This window comes from Monodon monoceros, unplaced genomic scaffold (assembly GCF_005190385.1).
Source record: "Monodon monoceros isolate NGI ecotype Baffin Bay Population unplaced genomic scaffold, NGI_Narwhal_1 Super_Scaffold_8, whole genome shotgun sequence".
In the NCBI taxonomy this organism is placed as follows: domain Eukaryota; kingdom Metazoa; phylum Chordata; class Mammalia; order Artiodactyla; family Monodontidae; genus Monodon; species Monodon monoceros.
Genome location: NW_021703785.1, coordinates 25,140,928 through 25,156,165, shown reverse-complemented (window position 1 = coordinate 25,156,165; position 15,238 = coordinate 25,140,928).

The following is a 15,238-nucleotide window of genomic DNA, read 5'->3' as shown; positions in this document are numbered from 1 at the left end:
GCTTTTTTTTCTGACAGATATTGAGAAACCGCATGTTGCTTTTTTAAGAGTGTGTGTTCATGCATGAAGGTATGGATATCTTTCTCTAACTTTCCCTTTTAAATTATGCTTTGTCTTAACATATCTCTGGATTCCACAATATTATTCCTTTTTGTCCCATTCTGTCAGCTCAAACTTCTACAAATCAACGCCTGTCTTTAGCTTCAAAATATAGTCCTGAGGAACAGAAATGGGGACATATAATTGTGGAGACAGTACCCTCCATTAAAGACAGTTGATTCTCATGAGGAATTCAAACTGAGGAGGGTTTTAAATACTGAGCAGTAACTTTTAACATTATTACTAATTAAGAAGATTTATTTTCCTTTGGCAAAATGAAAGCAACAACATACCCAAGGCACAGATGAATTCAACCACTTGGATACGTATTTGCAATAAGAATGATGTTATTCCTGAGGAAACTGCATCAGAATATAATGGGTCTGATAATATGTGTGTAAACTAAATATTCCCCTTTAGAAACAGAAGACACAGATTTATTGAAATGAAATTCACTCCCTCTCATTTTCACTCCCTCTCATTTCCACTCCTCTCTCCTCATATTTAGTCTCAGAAAACTGACAGAAGTTGGGGCCTAACTGAAGCTGTTATGGAGTCGATATCCATCATAGATGCTTTATCTCCTCAAGTCAATGGAAAAACCAAAGAAGGTCATTTTCTTCCTTCCTTCCTTCCTTCCTTCCTCCCTCCCTCCCTCCCTCCACCCCTCCCTCCCTTCCACATTTTTTTTTTCTTTAATAAGTCTTATGATGCCCCAGAAATAGCTTTTAACCAAAAGGTCATTTATGGGATTATGATTGATACAACTTCTGAAATCATAAATTGGCTGTAAAAGCCAACTCAGGAATTTAACTCTTGCAGTGGTAAACAGTCCCCAGTTTTCCAAGACACATATTTAAAATCTTGTCTTTGGTCTCTGTTCTCCAACATAGCTATGAGACATCTATCAAGGGGAAGGGAAATTGACTGATGCTCTTTTCTAGGGTCTGTTCACCTTAATGAGCCTGTAGCAGCACATAGCTTTGATGTTCCTAATCAGTCAACAGCATTTCCTTTTATCAACTTGAAAGAGAAAATCAGTAATCCAGGGGCTTCCCTGGTGGCGCAGTGGTTGAGAGTCTGCCTGCCGATGCAGGCGACACGGGTTCGTGCCCCGGTCCGGGAAGATCCCACATGCCGTGGAGTGGCTGGGCCCGTGAGCCATGGCCGCTGAGCCTGCATGTCCGGAGCCTGTGCTCCGCAACGGGAGAGGCCACAACAGTGAGAGGCCCACATACCATAAAAAAAATAAAAAAAAAAATAAAAAAAAATAAAAGTAAAAAAATCAGTAATCCAGGTGTGTTGGGTAAATTATAAAGTGATATATTGCTGATATGCTAAAGTGGGCATTAAAGACTGGTCATTTACACTTAAACATAGGCAATGGATAGATTTTTAAAAAATATTTTTGGAAAAAACCCACTGAAGATTGAAGTTAAATAATTTAAGGATGCTGTTTTAATACATACTGAAAAAATTATAAATCACACACACACACACACACAGACACTTTCTATTCCAGCAAAGATATAAAGAGGATATAACAGAAAGCTACAGAATATAAAACCCCTTTTCTAGTGCATAGGAAAGAGTCTGAAAGTCATATATACATGAAGAATTAAGTTGAAACCAAAATGACTGTGGATAGTACTGTAGGTCATTTATCAATTATGCATACAAACAAAGTTTCTTTTTCTCATGCAGAACTTCCAACGGAACTTCTGTTTCTGGCTGAAAAATAAATCTGTGTATCATTCAATATTGCAAAGTCAGAAATGAGGTAGTATCATTTTTAATTTAGTCTATCTTACTAGGTGTTAAAAATGTCTCTCACTTTTGCTGATCTCACGATCTACTTTGTCAAAATACGTAGTGGTAAGTAACTCTTTTTGTGTAGTTTTTGGTGATGTCCACTTCCTACCTCCCTCATTGTGCTTACAGCAAATGTACTGTTTGTGTACAGCAAAAAATCATCAGAAGCGCTCTACTTAATGGAGTTTAGTCTAGAATTGCTTGCTGTAAACAGAGATGAGAAAAGGACACGTGTTCTACCCAAGAATGTGGTCTAGGGCCTGAAGTTTTGGTTTTATGAGCTTAGCATGTTTTTTTCCAAATGAATTTGAATTTTGGAAAACAAGCTCTAGATATCTTTATGCATGGTTTTTTAATGTGAGATAGCTAACGGTTGCCTCAGATATAAATTTTTGATTTCTCATATTTAATTTTTTCGTAGTACTGGGGCCACTGGAAAACACATGTTGCTTACTTTATTGAGAAATTGATTCCCAATCAATTACATATATATCATAGGTTTCTCATGGGCCAAACCCTGTCGTAAGTGATGTAAGAAATCCAGTTGAACTATATAGTAGAGATCGTGGTGGTAGTGCAAGTAGGGGTGGTGCTGGCAGTTTTACTTATTCTTACAACTAGTTTTAAAAGCTATTTTGCTGTTTGAAATGGAATAATAAGATGACATATTTGATTTTTAGGGAAAAAAGACCTGCATGCAACAAATAATGTGTTAAGCTCAAACTGAATGATAAACAGAGTGTCAAATAAATGCCATGGACATATGAAGAACACAGAAATTTAAACAACAAGGAGCTTGAGTCAGGAGTGTCTTTGTGAAAGTTGTGTGACTTGAGCTGGCAGCATTTTAGGAAACCACAGATATTGTAATACATTTGGAATAATAAGGACTCCAGGATCTGAGGGACTTTTATAGGATTGTGACTAGGAGTTAATGCAGGGAATGTATAGATTGAACAGTCATTCTGAGTAGCTTGAACTTTCTCTTGAAGCAATGGGAAGATACTGAGTATTATTAACTACCATTTATTGGAAATCTATGTTTTTCAAGCTTTGTGCTATGCAAGTTCTGTGTATTATCCCTATTTTTTATAACAGCCCTTTAAGAGATATGAATAGAAACAGAATAGCTTCACTTTCATAAAGTTATGCACTGTGGTAGTGAAATAAGATGACATGCATATATTCTGAGTGTGTCTGTGTGGGCTGGTTAAATTAAATTATTTTCATCTCTTTAATCACAGATTTACCTTATGGTAACTATACTCAATGTTCTAGACACTGAGCGGAAACAGGATGGTAAGTGGTTGAACTGAGTGTCAAATAAATTCTCTGCTAAGACTGTGTTCTGCCCTCTACACCAGGGAACCTTGCAGAAGCAGTAGGTTTGCCACCAAGAAAGTGGCAGTTTGAAAGCCCTTTGTCACTGTGTAAGATGTTTTCAAGAGAATAGAAACTGAAGAATTAAGATGTTGATTTGGCCAGAGTCACAGGGCTATAAATGAATGGTGTTTAACTGTTTCCTTCCCCAAATAACCTTCAACTTTATGTTGTTGTCAGTTCTGCCACATGACAGACATCAAGGTGAAAGGATGCTTGATTTTGCACTGCTGTCTTTGTGCTACTGTGCAGTTCTTTTAATTTTCCTGGCCTTTCCTGGCCTTGCTTTGTAGAGAGAAAAGACTAAAGCTTGAAAAATCTCATGAACTAAATAAAAAGCATCATTGTTTCTATTTCCAACCTATTTTTGCACGTGGCTGTCCAGTTTTCCCAATACCATTTACTGAAGAAATGTCATACTAAAGATATCAAAAATATTAAACTCAACTTCTAAAATCATATAGATAGTTCATTCATATATAGCCAATTCTGTTAGAAGCTGTAAAGATAGAAGACAGTTAGAAAAATAATTGGACTATTAAAAATGCAGTAATTCCTTCTCTTTCAGTCTTTAGAAGTACATTGCTAAATGACTGAGGAAAATCACACAATTAAAGAAAAGCCCTGTTTTTGTAAATTAGCATAAAGTGTGGTGTTTCATCTACCTCCTAAGTCATATTAAACTCATTTTTAACTCTCTTTTTGTTCTATATTTTGTCAGTAACTACATTTTTGATTTTCAGTCATCATCAGGTATGCAGTCTCTACAATAGGACAGTCTCTTCAATAAATGGTTTTGGGAAAACTGGATAGTCACATGCAAAACAATCAAACTCTACCACTATCTTACACCAGACACAAAATTAACTCAGAATGGATTGACCTGAAACTAAAACTCCTAAAACAAAACAAAGGTAGTAAGCTCCTTGACACAGGTCTTAGTGATGAGTTTTTAAAAAATTAATTAATTAATTTATTTTTGGCTGCACTTGTCTTCATTGCTGCGCACCGGCTTTCTCTAGCTGTGGAGAATGGGGGCTACTCTTCAGGGGCTACTCTTCATTGCATGGGCTTCTCATTGCAGTGGCTTCTCTTGTTGCGGAGCACAGGCTCTAGGCACGTGGGCTTCAGTAGTTGTGGCTCACGGGCTCTAGAGCGCTGGCTCAGTAGTTGTGGCGCACGGGCTTAGTTGCTCCGCGGCATGTGGGATCTTCCTGGACCAGGGCTCGAGCCCGTGTCCCTTGCACTGGCAGGAGGATTCTTAACCACTGCACCACCAGGGAAGTCCCTTGGTGATGATTTTTGAAATCTGACATCAAAAGCAAAAGCAACAAAAGCAAAAATAAATAAGTGGGACTACATCATACTAAAAATCCTCTGCAAAGCAAAGGAACCCATCAACGAAATGAAAAGGCAACCTACTGAATGGGAGAAGTTTTTGCAAATCGTATACCTGAGAAGGTACTAATATATAAAATATATAAAGAACTCACACAACTCAACATCAAATAAACAACCCAATTTAATAAAATGGGCAGAAGATCGGAATAGACATTTTTCCAAAGAAGAGATACAGATGGTTAACAGGTACATGAAAAGATACTCAACATCATTAATTATCAGGGAAATGCAAATAAAAACCACAAGTAGATATCACCTCACACCTGTTAGGATGGCTAGTATCAAAAAGACAAGAAACAAGTGTTGGTGAGGGTGTGGAGGAAAGGGAACTCTTGTGCACTGTTGGTGGGAATGTAAATTGGTGCAGCCTCTATGGAAAACAGTATGGAGGTTCCTCAAAAAATAAAAGTAGAACTACCATATGATCCAGCAATTTCACCCTGGGTATTTACCGAGGAAAACAAAAACACTAACCCAAAAAGATATATGGGGCTTCCCTGGTGGCGCAGTGGTTGAGAGTCCGCCTGCCGATGCAGGGGACACGGGTTCGTGCCCCGGTCCGGGAAGATCCCACATGCCGTGGAGCGGCTGGGCCCGTGAGCCATGGCCGCTGAGCCTGCACGTCCGTAGCCTGTGCTCCGCAGCGGGAGAGGCCACAACAGTGAGAGGCCCGTGTACCGAAAAAATAAAAAAAGATATATGCACACCACGTTCACTGCAGCATTATTTACAATTATGGAAACAACCTAAGTGTCTGTCAATAGATGAAGGCATAAAGAAATTGTGGTATATAGAGATCTTCCTCAACTTACAGTTAGTTATATCCTGATAAGTTATATCCTGATAAGCCCATCCTACATTGAAAATATCATACATGAATACACCTAACCTACCTAATATCAGAGCTTAGCCTAGCCTACCTTAAACACGCTCAGAACCCTTACTTTAGTCTCCAGTTGGGCAAAGTCATCTAACACAAAGCCTACTTTATAAGTAAGTGTAGAATATCTCATGAAGTTTATCGAATATTATACTGAAAGTGAAAAACAGAATAGTCGTCTGGGTACAGAATGGTTGTAAGTATATTAGGTGTTTATCCCTGTGATCGAGTGGCTGACTGGGAGCTGGGGTTCCCTGCTGCTGCCCAGCATCACAAAGAGAGTATCATATCCCATACGGCTAGTCCAGAAAAGATCAAAATTCAAAATCTGAAGTACAGGGCTTCCCTGGTGGAGCAGTGGTTGGGAGTCCTCCGCCTGCCGATGCGGGGGACACGGGTTCGTGCCCCGGTCCGGGAAGATCCCACATGCCGCGGAGCAGCTGGTCCCGTGAGCCATGGCCGCTGAGCCTGCGTGTCCGGAGCCTGTGCTCCGCAACGCGAGAGGCCGCAACAGTGAGGGGCCCGTGTACCGCAAAAAAAAAAAAAAAAAAAATGGAGTCAGGAAGCCCTGAAGGGAGAGCTCTATGCACGTACCACTCCTTACGGCCTATTTGTATTACGTCTATTTGTATTAAACTTTTTGTATAAAGTTCTCTCAGTCTCAGCTTTGTGCCCATCATGGATAAGAATGTTACTCTTTTGCTGGTACCAGGGAGGACATGTTTCACATGGGAATTTCATCTGCTTTTAAGCAAAGGAAGGAAGAGCCTTCCTGTCTCAGCAAGAATGCACTGACCACCTCTTGGAGCCAGTGAGAAACTGCCACAGCCTCGAACTCCGAACTCTTTTCTTCTCCAGTGAACTTCTAACTTTTATTTTAAAAAAAACTCTCCTCAATTTCCTCCTAAATCCTAATAAAAGAAAGCTGCTCTCCTTGGCCCTCTGGACTTGCCTATGATTCACCATAGCCTGTCTGTTCTGAATTGCAATTCTCTGCTATTCCTGAGTAGGTCCATTTTGCTGGTAAAATAACTGGCTGTTTTATTTTTGAGGTTGAAAACTTAAAGGCAATATCCTTGTATTCTTTTTTTTTTAATTAAAATTTATGTATTGTTTATTTATTTTGGGCTGCATCAGGTCTTAGTCGAGTCACGCGGGATCTTCGTTGAGGCATGTAGGATCTTTTGTTGCAGTGTGAGGGCTTCTCTCTAGTTGTGGCGTGCAGGTTTTCTCTCTCTAGTTGTGCCGCGTGGGCTCCAGAGCGCGTGGGCTCTGTAGTTTGCAGCACGCGGGCTCTCTAGTTGAGGCACGCAAACTCAGTAGTTGTGGCGCACGGGCTTAGTTGCCCCGCAGCATGGGGGATCTTAGTTCCCTGACCAGGGACTGAACCCAAGTCCCCTGCATTGTAAGGCAGATTCTTTACCACGGGAACACCAGGGAAGTCCCTATCCTTGTATTCTTAATTTTTTTTTAAGATATTCGTATTTTGGAAGATTTTAATGCCCCAAAAGACTTTAAGACTTTAGGAATCAAATAAATAAGCTTTAGTAGTATAATGTAGTAGGAACATTTATCTTGAACTCAAATTTTTGAAATCATGACACTTAAGTAGCTGCATATTCAACCTACACGTGAAATGCAACTTGAAGAAGTGTTCAGTAAAGGCTTGGTGGGTGTCTCCATGCTCAGATTACATAATCAATGTAATTTAAAAAAGAAAAAGAAATTAACTGGATGTCTTGCTTATACAGTGCCAAGCAAATGAGTGGTAGAGTGTACCCAATATGATCAAATGTGTTTTACAAATGTTATTTAACTTTGGTTTCCACGAACTTATTCAGTATAAATCCCTATATATATAGCATACAGGAGAAAGGATAATAGGTTGTTGAACTTTAAAAAAGTTATATAATCAGTTATAATCTATTGTCCCAGTGTAATAAAAAGCAAAGATATTTTACTGGATCTTCTTTTTGTCACTCCAGTAAGAAGTTCTTAAAAATAAAAATATATCTACATTTTTCTTATATAGTGTTTTATAACAGTAATATCAAGAGTTAAACGGTAATTTTTGAGTTAAATTGTGAAATTAAATAAAGCAGAGTTTAAATATTTACTATGCAAAAAAAGGTGGAACACTGAAAAAAAAGATAGGTACTGCTACCTCTTTACAGATTTCTCCTTTGTTATTTATCATATATGATAAAAAATTCTTCAGGTTAGATAATTTCTTTTCCAAAAGAAATAGGTGCTTTAATATCATTTTACGACCTTGGAAAACAAAGGGTCATGGTTTTAGTGCACTAAAATATTTAGTCACCATCCTAGGAAAGGTTAACAACTTTTTTCCCTAGAAATCCCTTAATGTACATAGAGCAAAGCACTATTATTTTTAAAAAGCATTTAGGCCACACAGCCATACTTTTTGAGTATTTAGTAAATATAAAGGAAGTAAGCTACAGTTCCTTTTAAATGTAGGTTATGATTTCAGTCCAACCCATTAAGTTTTCTAAACTAGGGCTTGTGGTATTTGGCATCAATTCTTCTGTTCTTTTGATAAGTACCTAAACAGGATGTCCTTGCAAATTAAATGAAAAATAGCTCTGGAAGTTTTCCTCCCTTAGGAATAAGCATTAAGATTGGCAGATGGCTTAAGTGGAAATACACAGGAATGCACTTTAGCCAGCGTTAGAAAAGTGTTCCAGCAGATATTACTGAGGTTAATTCAAGAAGGCCCATCTCACTTCCCTTCTGCACTAAAATGTTTAATGGCCTCAAATTGGAGACGCTTAATTTATTTTGTCTAAACTGATACAAGACAGCCTCAATGAGGAAGAGAGCTTACATATAACTAGTAAAATAAAAGTAGCTGATTTCTTACCATAGAAATTTTATTTATTGATGTTGAAGAAAGAAGAAACACCTCAACTCAAACATGTTTCCTAAATCTTGGACTGCCCAGAGACTAAATCATTTTCCACACAACCTAAATCTTCTAACCTCACATTTCTTTTTCTCTTTCTCTTCCCACTTTTAGGCACATAAAGTTAATATACCAGATATTTCATGATTCTCTCATGATTAAGTGTTCATACTTTATGAAAAAGTTAAGTGCTCAGTAGTAATGCCATACAACCATCAGAAATATTTTAAAACCATTAGAAATACTTTAATGTTCCAACGTAAAGATTTCAGGTATTAGAAATAATTGGACAGAACTCCATGAAAATGGGAATTGGGGAAATAACATTTGAAAGGAATACCCTATTTTTATGTAATTTAACGATTCATAAGTAGGAAGTACCCCTTTAAACTGTAGCTGTGTTTAAGGGCTGATATTCCCAAAAATATGAACATAATACATTTAATAAATTAGGAAAGATCCTAGGAATAAACTCAGATGGGGAAAATGTGGAGTTGCCCAGTAAAATCCCACAGTAGCTTTTTTTTTTTTTTTTTTGTGGTACGCGGGCGTCTCACTGTTGTGGCCTCTCCCGTTGCAGAGCATAGGCTCCGGATGCGCAGGCTCAGAGGCCATGGCTCACGGGCCCAGCCGCTCCGCGGCATGTGGGATCTTCCCAGACTGGGGCACGAACCCGCGTCCACTGCATCGGCAGGCGGACTCTCAACCACTGCGCCGCCAGGGAAGCCCTAAAAGGCAGGTCTTTATGTAATAACACACTTTTTTGTTGTTGCAAGCCAGTTGTTAAACAACAGCCATTATTAAAAATTAAGTTTGTAAATTTACAATTAAATTATATTAAAAACAAGATTAATATATATTCAGAATTTATCCCTTCCTAATTACTAAAAAATGTTTAATTCTAAACTTAAAAACTTAAAAGACACTGATGTTTTTTAATTCTTGTATTTGCTCTGTCCTCTATCCTTTTCTTGTTTTTCTAGGTTTCCCTGTTGGGCAGTTTTCCCACTGCCTGAAGCATTTTCTTAAAACTGGTTCTGCTTGTGATACCTTATCTCAACTAATGTATGCTTGAAAATGTCATCATTCGCTTTCAATGTTGAAGGATATATTCACAATTTATACAATTCTAGATTGGTAGTTATTTTCTTTAAATGCTCTAAGTTATCATACTTTGTCTTCTTTGTTTTACTATTTCTGCTTAAAACTGAGATGTTAGACTTGTTCCTTTTAAGGTAATATGTTCCTCCCACCACTGTGACTGTTTTTAAGATTTTTCTATTTTTTTGTTTTGTTTTGTTTTTGGTCTACTCCACTCTCCCTATGGTGTCATAATGTGCAGTCTTACTGCTAAAGTTTTGTACTACTTCATTATTATATTCTTTGAAATATTTATGGGAGCTAGTCAATTACGAGTTCTTCAAATATTGCTTCTGCCTCATTCTCTCACTCCTATTCTCCTAGGACTCCAAATATATGTATTATTTTACACACTTGTCTACATTTTCTTTCTTTTTTTTTTGTTTCCATAGATATCTTTTATTTGTCTTATCTTCCATTTAACTAATTCTCTTTTTATATGTTTCTGATTTCTTGTTAAACCCGTATACTGAATTCTTAAATTTTTATTACATTTTTCAGTCTAGAGTTTCAATATAATTCTTTTTTAATACTTTCCTGTTTTCTACTAACATTCTCTTTCCTATGATTTACTTTATTGAATTTTTTTAATGTTCCTTTCTGGTTACCCTTGTGTCTGACATTCAGTGGGTCTGTTGCTGTTCTCTCATAGTTTTTTGGATAATTCCCATATTCTGCTTGCCTGGTTATTGTGGATTGAAGAGAAGACTTTTGGAACCAGAATGGGAGAGAAACAGGAGTTGAGGTTCTGTAGTTCTGCATACGGCTATATGTTCTTCAATAAAAAATTTACTTTCTGCTTATGGAAGGCAGTTGAGGAATGGCAAATTAATTAATCAGAGATTGAGCTGATTCAAAGTAAAGCTGAGCTTAAGTTTTGCAAGAGTTGGTATATATCTTGCTCATACAAATGTAGTCTTCTTGTTCAAACTGAAAGCTTAGGGTGCTTAGCAGGTCTCTCTTACTTATATTAAACTATAATTCCCTTCACTGGCATAAAATGGCAGAAATCTTGGTTTTATGTCTAAGTCTCTCAAACTGGTTGGCAAAAACCTCAGGGGTGAAGCAAGTTCAAATATCAAGATTTCCTCTGCTGGTTGCCCTGCTCTGTATTACCTTGGTTCCTTAAGTCCTTGATGCTTTAAAAGTTTTCTAATAAGCCCTGCCACCCCATGTTTTACATTTTGTTCAGCCATTTTATTTGATTTTGGTGACAGAACTGTTGTTTTCAAACAAGCTAGCCCATTATTATTGGAAGTAAAAATTCACAAAATGCTCTAGGCTTTGGGTATAAGTGCTAATTATAAAGGTTGACCAAGACAGAGAGACATTCCAATCTAATGGAGCTTTTATTTTGGAATGGAAACACAAACAGTAAGACCAGCATGTGGAAAAATCCTGGGAAATGATCAAGATCTTTTGTCTTTTATGAGGATGAAGACTAGTGTAGCCAGTACGTAATGAGTGAGGTGAGTGAGTTGAAGGTGAAGTCAGTGAGGAGGCCTCTTATTTCCTAGGGGGGAGCCTCTGAAGGTTTTAAACAGAAAGATAATGAGTTGATATATATATAAGTTGGGGAGTGCTAATTCTGCCTTTTGTGAATAGAATGGGTATTATGTGAGCAAGGGCAGAAGTAAGGCAGGATTCCAGGCAGAAGGTGATTATGACTGAATTAAACTGATACCAGCAGAAAGAAAGATGTATAAAGATTTAGAATACGTTTTGAAGAAAGCACCAAGAAAGGCTGCTGATGGATTTAAAGTGGAGAGGTGAAGAAAAGACTCAAGAATAACTCCACTGCGGGGGAGGTTTAAACCACTGAGTAGACAGTGGTGTCATTTAGAGAAAGAACATACATGGAGAGAAAAAAAAATCAAGTGTTACCTTTAAAAATGTTACGTCTGCGATGTCTATAAGATAGTCATGTCAGGCTGGAAATGGTGGCTGAAACTGGATATAGGAGAATGGAACTCAGTGTTTCAGTGTTAAATTTTGATCAGAATTCAATGTTTATAAGTGTTTAATGCTGCCAATTCACTAATAACGAATCATTTTTCAATTGTGAAATTATAAATTAAAAAAGTATGTTTCGACTTATTTCTTACCACATAATTTCAAATGCATAGCTAAACTAAATGCATCATCCTCTTTTCTCAGTTTTAAAACTTATACTTCTAATATGAAAAAAATTTAGATCAAATATACCATTCTGGGGCTTCCCTGGTGGCGCAGTGGTTGAGAGTCTGCCTGCCAGTGCAGGGGACACGGGTTCGAGCCCTGGTCTGGGAGGATCCCACATGCCACGGAGCAACTAGGCCCGTGAGCCACAACTACTGAGCCTGTACGTCTGGAGCCTGTGCTCCGCAACAAGAGAGGCCACAACAGTGAGAGGCCCGCGTACCGCGATGAAGAGTGGCCCCCGCTTGCCACAACTGGAGAAAGCCCTTGCACAGAAACGAAGACCCAACACAGCCATAAGTAAATAAATAAATAATTTTAAAAAATACCATTCTGTTTGAAATAGATTACGAATGGTTTCTCAGTCCCTCAACCTGAACTCCAACTTTCCTGCCTTATCTATAGCTACACATCTTTATCTCTCTTCCCCTCAGTTTCATTTCTCCATGCTTGGACATTTGGCTTTCATTTTTGTTTGTTTTCAAAAATGTTCTCTATGAAATCATCACTAATCTTTTCCTTGGCAAACCCAATGACTTCTCTCTGGTCATTATTCTATTCTACCACTCTGTAACATTTTACAATTTTTGGCTTTTTTTCTTCTGGAAGCTTTTCAATCTTGTTCTTTATAATAGCAGGCTCCCTCATACAGTCCTTAGTCTATAACCTCTAAATCTCCTTCATTGATTCCTTTTTCCTGTAAATTACTTTAAAGATAGACTTCATTAAAATCCCTCCCATGGGCTTCTTCTTCTTTCCCTTGAGACACTCTCCTTGTGTGATGAGCTCTCCTCCAAATGCTGCATCCACACTTTCACTCAAAAATATCCAAAGCCATTTACTACCTCATACAAAAACATTTTTTGGTGCCTGAGGCGTATGCAAGACCGGACTGTATCATCAGGAAGAAAAGTGCATAAAATATTAGCAACTATACTGGAGTTATAAGTCAAATACATATGACTGAAAAACATAGACAATTAAAATACCATATGATAATGACTTATAGAGCACAAAATGTTATGGGAGAACATAAAATAAATGGTCGTTCTGGCACACAAAATAGGATAGGCTATACGGAGAGGAAGAAATTAGGTTAAACGATTAACAATGATTAAGATTTTACTTGGTCACAAATCAGGAGGACAATGTAAGCAGAAGAACAAACTGTATAAAATGATAAAGGGGATAGATGGTTATTAGATTTATCATGGTGACAATTTCATGACATATGCAGATGTCAAATCACTATATAGTACATCTGAAACCAGCATAATACTGTGCATCAACTATATTTCAATAAAAAAACGAATTCTGTCATTTTCTTGGCATGATAGAAGATGTACCTTGCATGCTTTTCCTCCAAATCATTTCTTCCAATTATCCCTGAAATTCTACCATTTGAGAATGAACCCTCTTTCTCTGCATAACACTTTGATAAGGCTTTCTGTTCTTATGCCACTTATTCTGAATGATGCTATGTATTTCCCATCAACTAAAGAATGTACTATTATATCATTCATTTATTCTTTATTAAATCATTCAGCATTTATGAAGTGCTTAGTAAGTATTAACAAGAACTGTTGGGTAAATGAACTATAAAATAACAAATCCTGATTTCAATTAACTCACAGTTTACTGAGCAATAATGCTTTCCTATACTAGAGGTGGGAAATAAAGTTACAGAATTAATGAAAGTCAGCATGTAAAGAAGCATAGAAGAATGAATAAAAAGTTCTAAGGGGCTGTAAGAGTAAGTATATAGTACTGAAAAGTGAGAGAAATGTAGAACGAGGAGGGTTTTAAAATGTGAAGTCATATTCATAATTTCAGGTAACTAAAAACAGATTCCTCAATCTTATGCAAGGTGATGTTTTCATAAGCAAAAATTTTCTCTGCTATAATAATGATCTCCCCCACATACACTATGCCATATGCTCTGCTAGATGCTTTAATGATGAAGAAACTGAGACTCAGAGCTATTGGTAACTTTGCTCCTAAGTTGACACAATTCCTAAGCAGTTCATCAGTCTTACTCTAAAGCCCATCCTTCTTCCCTTTATCACTCTATAAAGACAGATATTATCGATTCAGTGTTTAAAGGATTATTGGCTTTAATCCTTGTAGTATTAGTAACCCTCATTTTTCAGACGTTCAGAAAGGTGAAATAACTTGGAAACACGGCTGGTAAAACATTTATTCTTACCAAAGAGTGGTCCTTGTACTTTGGAGATCAGAAACGCAAAAAGGGCCTAGTGTCCAGCTCTATATTCTTAAAAATTTCTTATTGAGCTGCTCCCCCACCACATACTCATTATTTTCCCACCCCTCTCACTTATGCCTAGTTTTATAGTTTGAGACCATTGTTTAAAGCTTAGAAATAATATACGATGTTCGAAGTTCTTGTTTCCAAATGATAATATACAGTCAGAATATACTTACATATTTTATTTCATGGTTTAGTTTTAAAAATACACACTACACAGATAGTTAGAATTATTTTAGAAAGCATGCCTGAGTGCTTTTTGTATTTCTATTTTTAAAGGCTCTTGAAGAGAAAAATCACACCTTGAGTCTAATGTTGGATTACTTTTCCCCAAACTTAAAGTTTTTGTCCTCAGTTCTTAAATTCCAATTGCTAAGCACATTGCCAACATCAAGTAGATTCTCAAAAAATGTGTGTTGACTAAGAAAATTAATTAATTATTAAGTGAACGGATATGGTGCTTGATGTAGGATTGCTCACAAAATCTCCAATCCTACAGAATGAGCAGGGTAGAAAAAAAGTGAACTCTTCTTGGGCTGAAAGGCAAGAGATCGTTCCGAACTTCTTGAACTCCCTCTAAGGCCCACAGATGTTTTTCTCCCATAGGGAGAAAGAGTTGGAAGATGAAATTGAAGAGATAATAGTACGTCTTGTCAGCAGTTCTGGAGCGACTGCCAAAGAGATTCACTATTAGCAAAGAGGGTTCGGAGATAACGCGGTGCAACAATTGTATCTTCACTCAGGAAGCAGAAGGCTGGCCTTTTTTAAAAAAATAATCAATACCCTGCTATTTGCAATATGCATAGTTATAGGTAGAGTGTGGCAATGAGAGAGAGAGAGAGATAATTCAATTGTTATACAACCTTGAGAACTAGATACTTGGCTAAAATGGTATTTCTGTATATTTGCTTCGCTAAGTAAAATTCTGAAAATTAAGTTGTTATAAAAGATTAGAAAATACAGGCAGTTGTAATTCTCATGAGAAAATGGTGCAGAAGTATGATAGCCTCCTGCCAAATTTTCCTTCCTCTTCCACCCGTCTTCCTCCATCTCGCTATGTTTCATCTTCTCTTTCTACCTCTCTTTCTCTACCTGTATTTCTTGCTTTCTCTTTTTCCATTCTCTCTTTCTTTCTGTGTCTAGGTTGTCTTTCCTTTAT